This window comes from Cinclus cinclus, chromosome 11, assembly GCF_963662255.1.
Source record: "Cinclus cinclus chromosome 11, bCinCin1.1, whole genome shotgun sequence".
Lineage (NCBI taxonomy): Eukaryota > Metazoa > Chordata > Aves > Passeriformes > Cinclidae > Cinclus > Cinclus cinclus.
Genome location: NC_085056.1, coordinates 23308521 through 23323693, shown reverse-complemented (window position 1 = coordinate 23323693; position 15173 = coordinate 23308521). Strand labels below are relative to the sequence as shown.

The following is a 15173-nucleotide window of genomic DNA, read 5'->3' as shown; positions in this document are numbered from 1 at the left end:
AGGAGGAGCAGGGACAAGCAAAGATTGCAGTGTCAGCTCCTCCTGAAATGGGACAAGCATTGTGATGATGACACCCCTTGTCCCATGAACTTAGAAAATGCTCAGTTCTGCTAAATACAGCCATCTTCAAGATAGATATAACAACAGTAAATTATCTGACAGGATATAAAGAATGACCAGTTCTGGTTTATAGTGAGAAATATCAGTAGTATTGTTATAATTTGAAATATATTAACATAGTTCTCAGAGTGGCTGCCCTTTTTCAGGGGAGAAGCCAAGGTTTAAAAGTTTCTATCAAAGCAGCCTGTAAAGGCTGCTCCATAAATCCACAAACAGCCACTTTTCTTGTTCTTGTTAAAGGAGTGACCTTGTTATGCCTTTTCCTTCACCTGTTACATGAATCCATGAATATCAGCAAAAGTGTTTTCCAACATTCTGGTAATTTTGATTTGAACACTTCTATAATACAAACTTTGAAAACAAGACAAGCCCATCAGCAAGGCAAAACTCTCACAATCTAAAGGGATGGAACAGTGACAGTTTTAGGACATGAATCTTGGTGCCTCCTCAATTGGAAAATTTTGTAGAAATAAAATCAAGGATGCATTTACAGAGCACAAACTATGCACATAAGTACCTTCCTGAACTGAAGCTTCACTATCTTTATAAAAAACAGCAGACTCCAGTTTTTTGCACATTATCTTTAGAAAAAATGAGTTAGTGGAAAATGCTGTGTGTTGTAGAACTGGGAGTAAGATGAAAAATACAGAGTGAACAGAGTGAATGGAAAACAGCTAGCAGGGCCAGGGGATGTAACACTTCCTTGAAATCCTAAATTCAAATCTGCCTTGAGTCATAACTGAAATAATGGGGCTGGTTTCGTCTGAGTGGCTCCCAGAAGAGGCTTGCTTCTATCATTGCATTGCAAGAGAACTGTTTGTAGTTGCCAGGCTTTGTTCCCCAGAGGGGAGTGACAAATAAATGCATATTATATATAATAATATGCATTTATAATATATGTATATTATTAAATAAACAGGGCAGGAGAAAAGTATATGGAGTGGTAAACAAGAAAATATTCTGATGTCTCTTGTTAAGCATCACTGGTGACTCACATTAACAAGAGCAATTCACAGAACCTGTAAATGATGTTTACAAATGAAAGAAACCATGGGGATACCCTCCCTGAGGAGAGAAGTGGAAGTAACTGCCTCAATCCTTCTGCATGGGATAGCCGGGGAAATGCACAAAGCAGGGATATGGGAAAAGAAGACCAAAGAGTTGAGGATCTAACTCGGAGAACACTCTGGCACTGACTCCTTCCCCACCTTTGTAACACACACTTGCTGGGAGTTAGACTGGAAAAAGAGCCTGGGAATTAAGCATCCTTTCAGTGCAGCTACAGGGATAATAACAACCTTTCTTTTCCACGGATTCAGTTGTGTGGCCCCAGCAGTGCTGGATCAACGTGAATTCGTTTGGGGTTGGAGCTCTGGTGTCCGTAGGGAACTCTGCTAGCCCACCAGATCCAGGTGCAGATCCTGCCTCCAGAGTAGAACGGCTTTGGGAAAGGCTTCTGTCCCCAGCTGGCCATGGAGGGCTGTGGGGCAGAGCTGGGGAACGGCGCTCGGCGGATGCGGGCGCACCTGCGGCTGGCACCGCTCCCCGGGTGACACTGGGAACCAGCACAGCCATGCTGGGGATTCTCCAGCAAAGAGAAGTGTCACAACTGACACAGTGTTTGCAGTAATAAGCTCTGTTGGCAAAATTCTTGTAGATGTCACCCAAATGTAAATGAACCCCGGTGACTCAAGGAAGCAGTCTCCCGAAGAAAGAACTTATTTGCATTTAGCACTGGATTACAAATATCACTGTTCTCTCTCTTCCTCTCTGACTGAAACTGCTGGCTCAGTGAGGCGTTTCTCCTTCTTGTTTTATAACTCGTTTAATAGCAGAAGGATAAAGTGTGGATCCTTGAGCTTCTCAGGCAGCTCTTTTGCACACACACTTTGCTGAAGGACTCCTGATTCTCAGTACTGGGAATATTTTATACAGCATAGCAGAAACACGTAGAAGTGAAGAATTGCTGCAGAAACACAGAGATCAGTCAATGAAAATATAAGACAGATTAATCACTTCAATAAAACACAGAGGTCAATCCACCAGCTTCTGTTGGGCTTTAAAAGTTTTCTTGCTCTAAATACCACACTGGAGACAGTAGGCAGCAGGGCTTTGCAAAGTTCTGGAAATACTCTGTGGAACATGAGCTGCCAAGGACAGAGAGTTCACCTGAAAATAATGCATGAATGAGACGGGCATAATGCAACATCTTAATTTTTGTTGCTTGGAGAAAGGAGACATCATTAGAATAAAAACAAAATACCCAAAGAGAGTACAGGAATGTAATTTACATTTCTCACTTTTTAAGGAATATAAAGAAAAGTATGAAAAATCTAACAGACATAACTGTCATATTTTCACCATAAAGAATAAATTGCACAGTAATCCTCACTGCAGAAGAGATGAAAGCATCAAAAAAAGTGGAAAACAACCCCTGTTTCCATAACGAGTCTCTTTATTCCTACGTTTTATCTTTGCATAGCCCATGTAATACTCATTCAAAGTAATCGCTCAGTTTAAGGAAACAGCGAGCTAGTAATTCATTCCTCTTCACAGGTCACAACAAGTGCAGAAGAAATATGCAAAAATAGGATGTGACTGAACACAGAGCGTGATAGAGATCTTGTGCCACAGAAAGGACCATTGGGGTTTAAATTAAATGACAAGGGAATCCAGGGCAGGGCAGAGTTAAGTCACCAGCCAAAAGGACAGTCCCTCAGAAATGCCTGCAGTCAGAGCCCCACTCACACACTTGGGGTGTCATTCATGGTGCCACCAGTGTCCCACTGTCCCTGCAGTCCTGTCACCACCTGCACAGTAGCCCGTCTCCACCACAATGCACCCTAACAGTAGCCAGTGTGGGATTTCAGGAGTGAACAAGCCAAAAAAAAGTCTCCATGTGCTAAAGTCCTGCACATTTAGGTTACTGTTTGGTGCTTGAGCAGTTGCCTTGTCTCATGAGCAGTTGCCTTGTCTCATCGTGGATCCAGTGTGGGCTGGTGCTGGGCTGCTCCCGAGCACCAAGATCATCCCTTCCTTCTGAAAAGACAGAGATGTCAAGTTCTGGTACATCCTCTGTTCTACTGGGACAGAGAAAGTTCTGTTGGCTCTGCAGGTGATAAATTCCTTTAGTGTAGTCCAGCAAGGGCCACCTCTGGCTGTGTGGGGAGCTGTTGGACAGGGGAGCTGACACAATGCAAAATAAGCTCACATTTTCTGCTGAAACCCAGCGAAAGCCATTTGACTGGTTGTACAGGAGACTGCAGTGCTCTGCTCCATGTTCCTCAGGAAAAGGGGCACCTGCAGCCCCAGAGCTCTGTGGGGACACCTCTGCTCCCAGCACACTCCTGCAGGAGGGAAGGGCTGGGCCAGCAGCTCCCTCCCTCTCCCACAGGCAAACTGGCATCCAACAAATGGAAATAAAACAAGCCTTAAAGTCAGCATCTCTCCTACCACGTTATGGAAACTTGAAAATCCTGCTGCATTCTGCTAAGTCACAGGGGAAAAAAACCCTTAATTTTATCCATAGAAATTGCCAACAAGAATTAGAAGAACTCTTCATTGAAGGCAAAATATGGCCAACATTAGGCAGGCTAATTTTGTATTAATCTTGATTTTGGATCATAGCACAGCTACTATTTGTGATAATATAGATCTATACACATTTGTAGGCGACAGAGATGGGTTTGATGTACTCATATTGAATTATCTTGAGTCAGAACCCAAAGGACAGTGTTTATAGAGTAAATAATCCTTTAGATTATATTTCTCTGCTTAAAGTCGCTTTTAAATTTTAGGAAAAAAATACTACTACTAAGAACAAAACCATATTCCAAAATTTCAAGAAAGATTAAAACTGCACTGAAAAAATGCAGCCATAACAAAAAAAAAAGTATTATTCAAATCTGATTAAATAAGATGGCAAATAATAATTAAAGATATGTTTCTAATTTACAGATGCATGGCTGAGTAATTAATCTGGTCTCATACCATGATCACTCTGCACCTACATTGCCTGCCCCAGGACCAGCATTCCACAAGCTTATCCTGGGGACATCCTGCTCCCTTGGAATTCTTCCTCAGTGTAGTGGCAGCTGCTTTGTAATTTTGTCCCTGGGAGTAACTGAGACATGAGCAGATAACTGAGCCCATGCACCAGATAGTTTGACCAGACACTGTATTGATTCCTCCTGCAATGACTCAGGAGCTGCTGGTGAGGAGGACTTGTTTGGAGAGAGAAGTAATATTGCAAAAAACATTCCAGGGTACCTGTGCTTCATCAGGGATATCCACCCCGTGAGCAGGAAAAAAGGAATCTTGTGCATAATTAATCAGAGGAATTAGAACCATAATTCAGTCAGTAATCACCTTGACAGATATAAATTAATGCCTCAGTCGTTGTTCATTCCTTTTTTTCTCAGTCACAGTGGTTTTCTAGGGGTAACATGTACATGGTTCTCTTTGCAGAGCTTCTGGGTAATCTGATAAAGGGCAACATGGGGAATAAACACACACCTAGTTGGGCTGCCTCCAGCCTCTCTCCAGGCAGGGTTTATCTCCAAGGGATACAGGAGGGGAGCAGGAGGAGTGAGTTTCCTTTCTGAACCACAGAGTTCCCTGAATACCCTCAGCATTCCCTGAATCACCAAGGCTGCCCACACCTTCTCAGGGCTGCAGGCTCAGGCATCTTTAGCTCATGTTGTTGCAGCCAGGCATCTGTTTGTGTCCTCAGCCCTGCCTTCCTTGGCCCAGCATGAAAATCTGGGGTTTCAGGAAACTGCAGCAGCTGCTACTTGGAAAAATCTGTGATCTCATTCCCAGAAGGATTTAACAGGATGGTATTAACAAATGACACAGTACATATGAATCCATCAATTACTATAATAATCCCAACAGCAGGGTTTTTCTTGTCTCAAGTGCTGTCAGCACAAGGAACATCACAGTGAAAGTCCCTGCTCTAGGTGCTATTCAGAACTGCAAATTGCAGCAGGTCAGCATGCACTGGCTGAACATTCTAAAGCTGTAGTTGTAGCCCCATAAAACACAGTGATCACCCTTGTTAACATTTCTAGCCCATTTCTCCAATTAATACCAGTGCAGGAGCCATCCAGAAGGCCAGAGGAGTTCAAACAGGATTTTTTTGTTGGCAGAGTTCATACCTTCTTTGGCCAAGCTTTGCAGTCTGTCCTTCACCTTCAGCAGCTAAAAGAGGCTTGAAACAAACCAACCCCAAGAAAGAGAAACCAAAGGCCAACCCAGAGAAGCCATAAAACCATAAACACCTGGCTCCAAATCACTCTCTCCCTTTCCAGCTTGCAGTGGAAGGCAGGAACCCACATCTCTGGAGCACAGTTTAAAGACACCACCACCCTCACTGGGACCGCTCAAAAGAGCCTTGTGATGCACAAGTCAAGAATGGGGAGTTGAAGGAAACTGTTTGATACATGCAGAGACTGGAAGCCTTTCCCCTTCTTATGGTTTTCCTCAAGCTTCAGGGCAGTGGGAACTTTGGATTTTTTAAAAAACATAACTAAAACAATCAAAAAAAGTACCCTCTTCCTACTACCATTCTAACAGGGCATTTTCAAGTGCAATTATATTTAGGATATACTGTGAAGTTCATGGGTTTATAACTTTGAAGGTGCAGGTGAAGAGCTACTTCTGAGAGGTAACACAGATTTCAACATTGCTTTGAAGCAACAGGTCATCCTAAATTCACACCTTCTCCCCAGCAGATCCACACTGGCTGTCAGCTTTTTAATAATTAATTATCTTAGCTGTTCTTTTACTATTTCACTTTCCAGTTACAAGGAGTCCATGCTGACATTAAAGCACAAGAGCTTTGAAGAGAAAGCAGCCACCTTTTCTAGACTGATTTCTGTTGCAGTGTCAGCAAGCTGTCATTGCACTGCTGGTGCTTTAGGCAGCTGAGGTTCAAGGCTCCCACAATGTCTCTGCATTCCTTGGCTCTCTCAATCAGCCAGCCCTCCCTCACTGGTGACCTGCTGGATTTCAGCCATTCCTACCAGCCTCTGCTCAGGGGACCTCTGAGATCACTGGACTAAAGTGAATTCCCGTTCTGGGAGTTGTTCTTGGTCCTCCAGAAGCCACAGCACCTTTGCACAGGACCAGGTCCTTCCTCCTGTTGAGCCCTGGGACTCCACTGCTACTGGATTTTCCCCAAGTCGTTCCTAGTAAGTTCATTCTGCAGATAGAGTCCAGCACAGACAACATCCTACTGTGCTGTGCATGGGTTTGATAGTGCTCTAGTAACCCTGGAGCACCATTTCCCCCTTTTATTCCTTTCAGTGCTCCATCACTTCCATGAACAAGCCTTTTGCAGAACAGCACTCACTTTTCTGCAGCTCACACACCTGTCTTTCTACATGCTATCAGTTTCTTCACAAAAAAAGCCCTTTTTGTCTACTAATCAAAAGAATATAAAATTTCAGCTTGTTTTTTTTTTTTTTAATCTGAATGTTCATGCACCAGAAACTGAAGAGGTTCATCCATTCCCACCATAACTGAAGAGCAGCATATCCAGCAAATCCTCCTAAGAGCTGGAGAATACAATTTACAAATCTAGGTTTGTCAGTCTCTTGATGCAAAGTCTTTAGATTGCCCTCATATTGAAGGACATTCTGATTCTCCTGTAATGCAAGGTTGCCTTCAGGTAGGGAAGAAGAATGCTAAGGTAATTTGGACAGCATTCTTTCACTGGCCACACCATGCAGGTCCTCTCAACCTCATTAAGCACCTAAGGAGGTAACTCTGATCTGCAGCATGGAGTTAAAATGAGTAATTAAGGCAGGTGAGAGGAAACTGAAGAAGGGGGTTCCATTCCTTTTTGTCATTTATTCCAAATTTGTTAATCCACAATGTAAAAGCCTTTTCTCCATATGTCTACCCATGTACTTGAAAGGGGATAGAAAATTACATCAGCCTAGATACCAGTTTCTCTACCAGAAATCCCATAGCTTTCTTCAAAAATTCCCTTTTATTTTTTTTTTTCAGTGGGTAAATGGGAACAATTTAACAGACACATTTCCACTGGGAGTATTAACAGAAAGCAGCAATAGTTAGTGACCTTTAACACAGCCTGCACTTCAAGAAGGTGGGGGCTGGATGGTATCCCTGGATACTTCAAGGCAGTAGCCCTACAAGAGCTTTTATTTAGATAGTTTTATTAGAACCACCCCTGCTGGGCACACATTTTCTGGGACTGAACCATTTTCTGGTCCCTTTTGTTCAAAAGGCCACAAAATCCAGCCAGCCTTAAACCCAGACAGTGTTCCAGGTTAAGGCATTGTTCAGGGTGCTCTGAGGGAATCACAGGGGTTCTCATATGTGTGCAGCACCATTCATTACAAAGGGATTTATAAATCCTTTGGATTCAAAATTTAATCAACTTTCCCATAACTTACAATTATTTAAATTGAATATAATCTTCAGAACAGTCTGCTCACAGAAAAAGCCCAAGTTCTTGCTCCAGCCTGACTCTGCATCCCTCAGTTCTGACTCTTTCAGTCTCACTGGGTGGCAATGCAAACAATGCACCCTGCAATTCCTGTTCCTTTAGAAATATTCCTTTGTTTGAATCATCTTTGAAAGCAATAAACAGCTTCCCTTTAATTCCCTTGGAATACCTACAGCCTAGACTGTCAACTGCCTGGAGAGGAAATGGTGCAGCAAGCACAGCTGATTCTCAGGGGATCTGTAAATCTCAGTCTTTCTCTGCATGCCTTCTGTCTGGGGACAGCTCAGAGCCCTTCGGACTTCCCAGCACACTAGGAGCTGCTGGAGCTGATGCAGATGTTTATGGTAACTCAGCTGAAACAGGCCTGCAGTGAGTACTGCATTTTCTGTTTTAAATATTCACATATACACACTGCAGTTTACATTGAAGGTGAATAAATGTCCTTTCCTAAAGGATACACTTGGCTTAGAGGGAATTGTTTGTTTGGTTTCAAAAGTCTTTCCCCTGCCACCTCAAACAAAAAGCAACCATCATGACTTTATTTAGGGGAAGGAACTGTGTGGAGCCTGTAACAGGAGCTCTGCGTGCAAGGAGCAGAATGTTCTTCTGCCCCAGGAGAAGCCCACAGCCTGCCAGCTTTCCCTGCCAGCTTTCCCAGCCTTTCAGGGTGAGTCTGCTCTCACGCACAGGGCACGGTGCGTGGTGTGCGTCAAACAGCCCTGGACAATGCAGAGATCCAGGGAGTGGTCCTTGGCTGTGTGGCCAGTCCTGCACTCCCAATGACCAGTCCTTTCACTAAATGGGTGTTCCACAGGAGCAATTTCCTGGATTTCCCCCTAGGCTTCTGAATAGTAATGTTTGAGTGTTTAATTTCCACAGATTTTTTTCAGTGGGTCCTTTGGCAACAAAGAACCTAGGTGACTGAAACTGTCTTCAGAATCAATATCTGATTTGCATTATTGACATCCCTGCATCTGTTTATGCTGACATTCTAGTCCTGTTCAGATGAAATCTGAAGGAATTAAATAATTTCTTAATGATATGAGAAAACTTGATTTATGCAGACTGATACTGCTGGAGCTTTCACAGATACAAATGATTATGTAAATCCCACTCTAGGCTTTGTGTGCTCTGCATTGCCATCACCATTACTCATGTGGGAGTGCAGAACACCACTGCAAACCATTTTAATTATTTTTTAAAATTCATGTCACCTTGAAAGAAAGGCTGGGATAGATCACATGTGATACCATATCCTACAGGAAGATCTTGGGATCCCAGCATTTGTTAACAGGTTTCTATCTCAGCACCACATTCCTTACACAACTCCCTGGATTTTTCAGTCATCATTATTTTCTAAGCAGTAAAAATCACTCATTCTTCTCTGTGCTTTTTCAGTAGATTAGTCCTACTGAAGACTGGCAAGGAGGCTGGAAAAAAGAAATGGGATTAATTTTGGTAAAAAAAGCCCTAAATAAGAAGCAGCACAAGGGCACAAGCACTGCAGGAGGAGTGTTGGGGATGTGTATAGAAGGTGGATCTCGTTACTGAAGCTCAGTTCAGCCTCAAATTTAGTTGCAGGTGGATTTTCTTTATAGAGCTTTGAATCCTGTGAGCAGGGTAAGGATTTCTAAAGATGATGACTGATAGAGCCAGTGGAACAAATCACTGAAACACCAGAAAAATACAAAACTCCATCATTTAAAAAGTCGTAAATGTGAGCCAGTTTAACAGTGATCAGAAGTGGGTAACTGATAAAGAGATTCATAAATGCATACAGTGCCTAAGTCAGGTGCTCAGCAGTTGTAACTATTTGAGCTGGCAAGGATTTCATCATTCCTTCCCATTTTCTCTGTGGAGGTTGAGAGAAAAGTTTGTAAGAAAGGAACTTTTTTGTGGAAGGGCTTGGATGTTTGTTTTGGGGTTGGTTTTTTGTTGCCCCAATATAGATTATGTTTCCTGCCTGGGCTCCATGTCCCATGAGCTGCCACCCGCCCACTTTAGGTTACATTAAATACAGTGCAGACAGAGCTCAGCCTCCTAAAGATAAGACATGAGATATCCAGATTACAGTTTAAGCAGACTGGTAAGGTAAAATATAAAATAATTTGACTATTATATTTTTCCAAGCCTTAGGAAATATTATTATATTGCAACATTTTTCCAAAATTTTAAATGAGAAAGTTTGTGCCAAAAAAACAGAGTTTCTCACAATAAATATCCTAAAATATATAGGGCTTTTCCTATTCAAGTCACTGCCAAGCTGGGTTGGATCTGAGCTTTAGAAGGTAACTTTACTTTAATGGATAAACGAGAATTCTCATAATACTTATTTCCAAGCCCTAATACAGAGTTTCTGAGAAAAGTAATAGCTTGGGGTCCTGCTTATAAAGCTGTATTAGCTCCAAGTTGTTTGCATATGGTAAAAGAGGGGGAAAATATTCCTTGTCCATCAGAAACTGGGCTGTTATAGTTGAAGAGTGATTTGTTTCCCTCCAGTGGTATTTATCATGTTGATAAGAGAGACCATGGATCTGAAAATTGGAAGATTTTTCCTGTTAATTTGAAACAGCACCTATACAAGCTGCTGTGACATCAACATAATACCCTAAAGCCACAGCAGCTGAAAAGATTTATTTCCTGAGCCCTTCTGCAGCAACATTCTCTTTGCTTCTGACATTCTCAATTTGCAGGCTGCTGGTGATCCAATCTTCCTCATTCTGGCTCTATAATAAGGATGTCAATTGAAGAAGAGAGAAAGTCATTATCTGATAGGCAGCAGACAGGATAAAAAGGCAGAGTTTGCTCTCTCGAGGGAAAGGTCACCCTCTCTGCCTTGGAGGAGCTCCTCAAGGTCATGGGCAGCTTTTGTACCTGGAAGGATCTCCCACACTCACTTGCAGCTGTGGGCATCAGATAAAACTGAGCCATCCCTAGCACACAGTCTTAGGTGTGTGAGTAAGGTTTTAATTTTTTACTATTAATCAGTGAAAAAATTTAATTCTGACTAGAACATATATATGCAGTAAAAAAGTTCAAAGAGTCTTTGAACTGCAGAGAGCTGCAGAGAAACTGAGTCTGAATTCACAGGTCCTGCCTAGTTAATGGCATTTGTGTGGGTTTGAATTATGCTGAGTTATCTCCCACAGCAGCAACGAACAGGCAAGATTAGTTAACCATTTATATAGGAAGATTTACCTCAAATTTAAAAATAATAATGAATATAATCTGTTTTGGGAACTGTTAAAATGTCAGTGGTGCAGCAACTGACAGGAAAAATTTATTTATTCATTGACTTTGTCAAATTAGTACTAAGTGTCCATTGCAGAAGATAAGAAGATAAGAGGTAAAGTTTGAAGCACGCCCTATAGAGTTATTATTGAACATCCACTGTAGCTTAAGAGGCAGTTTAATTTTTTTCTGTGGAAAGCAGAAAAGCCTGAGGAACAGGAGAACTGTGTTTGAGAGAACCAGACATACTCCTGAGCCTCCTGAACTAATTCCCTTTTCTGTACTATTTTCCTGGCTGGTGTAAAACTGCTTTATAGAGAGGGCGTTTCCCAGACTGTTCTGGTCATCCACTCATTTCTCAATTTTTCTACAAGAGAATTAAGAGAAATACAAAAGGACAGATAGCCTGCCCTGTTCTGAGCATCCTCATGGCTTCCTTTTAGTCCCATGAGGCAGATGACACCCTGGTGTTTATCAAGCCTAAGTGAAGTTTCAGCCTTCCTCGGGATCCAGTGGAATAGCTTTGAAACCAACAGAGACTTTTTTTTTTTAAGTTAATTTTAAGGTTCAGTTCCCATGGGCCCTTGTATTCAGTGTCTGTGTAGCATCCCTTCCCCCTGGCTGCAGGGACACACCTGTGATTCAAACCCTTTCCCAGGTCGTTTTTGTGCTACACCTCCCTTACTCCTTTCCTGTGCCACAGAAACAAGCAGTGCAATTTCTGCAGATTTCCAGAGATTTATTTTCCAGGGCAGCAGCAAGGGCAGGCTCCAACTGGTCACTCTTGGCCAGACTAAACCATCTTCAAACAGGAACTGTTCATAAAGGCAGAATCAACAAAATCTTGGATCGTTCCACTGATTTAGTGTATCTGGGTGCTCTCAGCTCCTGCCTGACATCTGTCACACACCTTCCCTGGATAAAGAGTCTGCATAACCCAAGGGACTGAGAAAGTAAGGATATCAGAAACATGTTTTAAGTAAATTCTGTGTTTGAGATACTTTGTTGTAATTGTTTGAAGACTGGAGGATTAGGGAGGGTACTGTGCACCATCCTAAACTGACCTCCCCACTGCTCCTTCCCAGTCCTGGACCCTGTGGTAGTGCAGTGCATCTAAGGGTGCTGGATCACCATCCAAGCAGTTTTACTGACCCAGGGGGTACAAGGAATACTCCTGTTCTGTCCATGTGTTTCAGCTCTAGTTCAGCAAATCAGCACCAAACCCACCCTGCCCTCAGAAAGGAGAATCCCAGGCTGGCAGGGATGAAGATGTGGATAATTCTAGACACAAAATCTTTCCAGAACAACACATCAGCACTCCTTCAGGAGCTGGTCATGCAATTTTCAGCCTGGGAAACAAAACCACTCCATGTGTCATCCTCTCCACCAGTCATAACATGAATTATCATTTTTATTAAGATACATTGGAAGCCAAGGGAAGAGATTTGGTTGTCTTAGCAGGATCCAGCTCTAAAATAATCTCAAAGCCCATCAGTTCCAGAGGCCATTGCAGCCTCACTAGAGCTGATGTGCCTTCATGACAAAAGGAAATAGAATAAGACTCCCCACCACCACCACCAAACTCAACTCAGTGTGGAAGGTGTAGGTGCTTCCCTTCTCTCTCCTCTGAGGTACAAACAAGTGAAAGGCACTGAGGAAGAGGGAAGCCACTCCTAATAAAGGGCTGAATGTTGGGTGAGCCAAGCTCCCAGGACATGTCTGCACACCAGGTTATTTCACCCTCACAGGATCCGACCCAGCTGAAACTTCCCCATTACTTATGGCCAAGTCAGAAATGGGTGACTGCCCCTTCAAAGACAAGTTAGCAGGAGTAAGAACAACAGGCACCCAAAAACTCACTGTTCTACACATCCTTCAGTTACTTTCCAATTGGTTTGTTGAGATGCAGGATCACTGATTGAAATAATATATTGCAATATCTAAGGGATTTTTCAAACCTCTAATTTATTGTCTGACACTGAATGGGCAGTCTAGGCAATTTTGCACTGGTGCTCACTCTAAAGTCAGTGTTCTGCTAGCCCTGTGCTAGTTGTGCTGTTTCACAGCTCCCATCGTGGATAAAAGCCATGGTGTGTACATTCAAAATACTTCATATTTAGAGGATTAGCTATAATATTTATGTATGTATTGTTTATGATTTGAAGTTTCATGAGGAAGGATACAATTTACCTCAAAACAAAAGCGATAGCACTCTGTTGGTGGTATATTTATGGGCTTCACATACATTTGCAGATACTTCTATTCTGAAAGAAAAAACATAGCATTTTTATATGGACAAATGCACAGTTTATCAAAAGAAGATGGTTTTGGATATGAGGAGAAAATTTACAATGTGTTTTTTTTCCAAAAGTAATATAAACATCTCTTTTTTTCCCCCCACAAAATTCAAACCCAAAGAATTTATATCAACGCAGTATCTCATTCTCCTGTTGTTTGTCACTGTAGTAACTCAGTAGTAAAGTCTAGAGGATCAGACTCACAGTGTCAAACTGAAAACGGTGCCTCAGGAGAAGTTTTTCAAGTGCATTTTGTGTTAGGAGCTGGGCTAAGGGGACATTCATTCCTTCTAATGAAAGAATATTGCACTATAACTTGTCTATACGAGGAACTGGGCTCAGTTAGATTAAAAGCATAAAAAAAACCCAGAAAGATTCATGCTGATGAAAAACAACAGATAAAACAGACAAGACTTGGGACAGCCAAGGAAGCCCTGAGAATGTGGTGGGTAAATGGGGTGTCTTGAACTAAACCACACCACCTCAATACCAGTGCAGGAGAGTATTTTCTGTATGTCACTGGAAACTCTTTAATTTCTATAAAGCAAAACAGGTCCAAATATCAGTGCTCACTCTGGGTGGCACCACAGGAGTCTCCCAGACAGTCAGAGTGGGGATATTCCAGCTGGCTTCCACAACTGGAAAAAAAAAAATATTCTTAGCTAGGCCCTTTCTGTTTAGAGGATCAATCTGAATGTCTCAAGTTTTTAAAGATCTGAAAGTACTCACTGCAGCCTCCTTCCCCCCAGGTGACAGCAGTTTATCACCAATTCTAATTCAGTGCTATTTGACAATAAATTGATGACCACAAGCCTGACAATGTGTGGGGCAGCCTCACACCCCAGGTTCTCATCATGTTGGCAACAAAATTGATTCTTCTTTTACCTTTGCAAGTCAGCCAAAATTACCAAAAAATTACCTGCCACTACTTTCAGTGAAGGTGCTAATCCCTGCAGCCAGGATTTAAACTGCCACTGCTGTGATACTTGCATCTCTCAAAGGCAGAATTTGCAAAAATCTGAAAAAACAACCATGGAAAGCCAGTGAGGGTGTGTTGGACACATTACCAACAGAGATAGCTAAAAAAATGTACAAATAAGAAACACAGTTGAATTTTTGAAAAGTTTTGAGAATTTGAGTTCTAGCACAAGAGCCTTCCCCCCAAACATATCCCATATCCAAAACTTCTTTGCACTGAGTATTAAGTAGGACACTTGTCCATAACCTTCGATTTAATGCTACAGCATCATTTTAATTCTCAGAAAATTCAGTCTTGGTTTTTGCACAAGAAACTTGGTAAAAGCTCAGCACATTTCTTGGCTGGCTGTCCTAAATACCTATAAAGATCCTCAGCCAACAGTCAAATGCTTCCAGAAAATTAACAAAACTCCACTACATGCTTTTTGCCCTGGTTTCATGTGTATGTTTCTAGATGGTTGTCTCAGTCTCAAGCACCACCCAATGATAACATACACTGGCTTGGAACCACTGTCTTCTTTCTAAACTTATTGTGACTGCAAAACATCAAGTGGTGTCTCCCAAAGGAAAAGAGCAAACATTGCTGTGATCTCTCTGATAACATCCATCCGTGTAATCAGCACTGCACTCCTTAGAACACATATTCACTCCACAGAATACTCAAAAGAAAAATTTTATTAGCCCTGATTTCAGCAGGAAATAAATTCTGTGTTTGTTCACCTGGCACATAGCCAGATATAAAAATATATTCAGGCCAGATTTGACAGCCAAGCTTGGTATATGGCATCTCCAGCAAATTTTTTGCATCAATAAAATTTTGGGTTACTGATGCTGAGCAGCTAATGGGAAGTTTTGTTTTAATTTGGGGTGAGAGGGAGATTCTAGCTGCTAAAATCCTGAATCCTTTTCCTCATAATTTGTTCTATTTACCTTCCCTCCATTAGCAATGCAATCCCCTAAAAATAAATCTGTGGGAAATTAATTCCCATGTATAATCATGTTATCAGTTGATTCTCTAAGGGAATATTATTGTTTAACTTTTGATACTGTCTCTGTGGCTTATCTCAAAA

At 42.0% G+C, this 15173-nt stretch overlaps 1 protein-coding gene across 1 annotated transcript in view; it reads left to right on the top strand.

Annotated features, from left to right (window-relative positions):
- The window catches only part of LOC134048172 (uncharacterized), a 53335-nt gene that overhangs the window by 19856 nt on the left and 18306 nt on the right, over positions 1-15173 (top strand).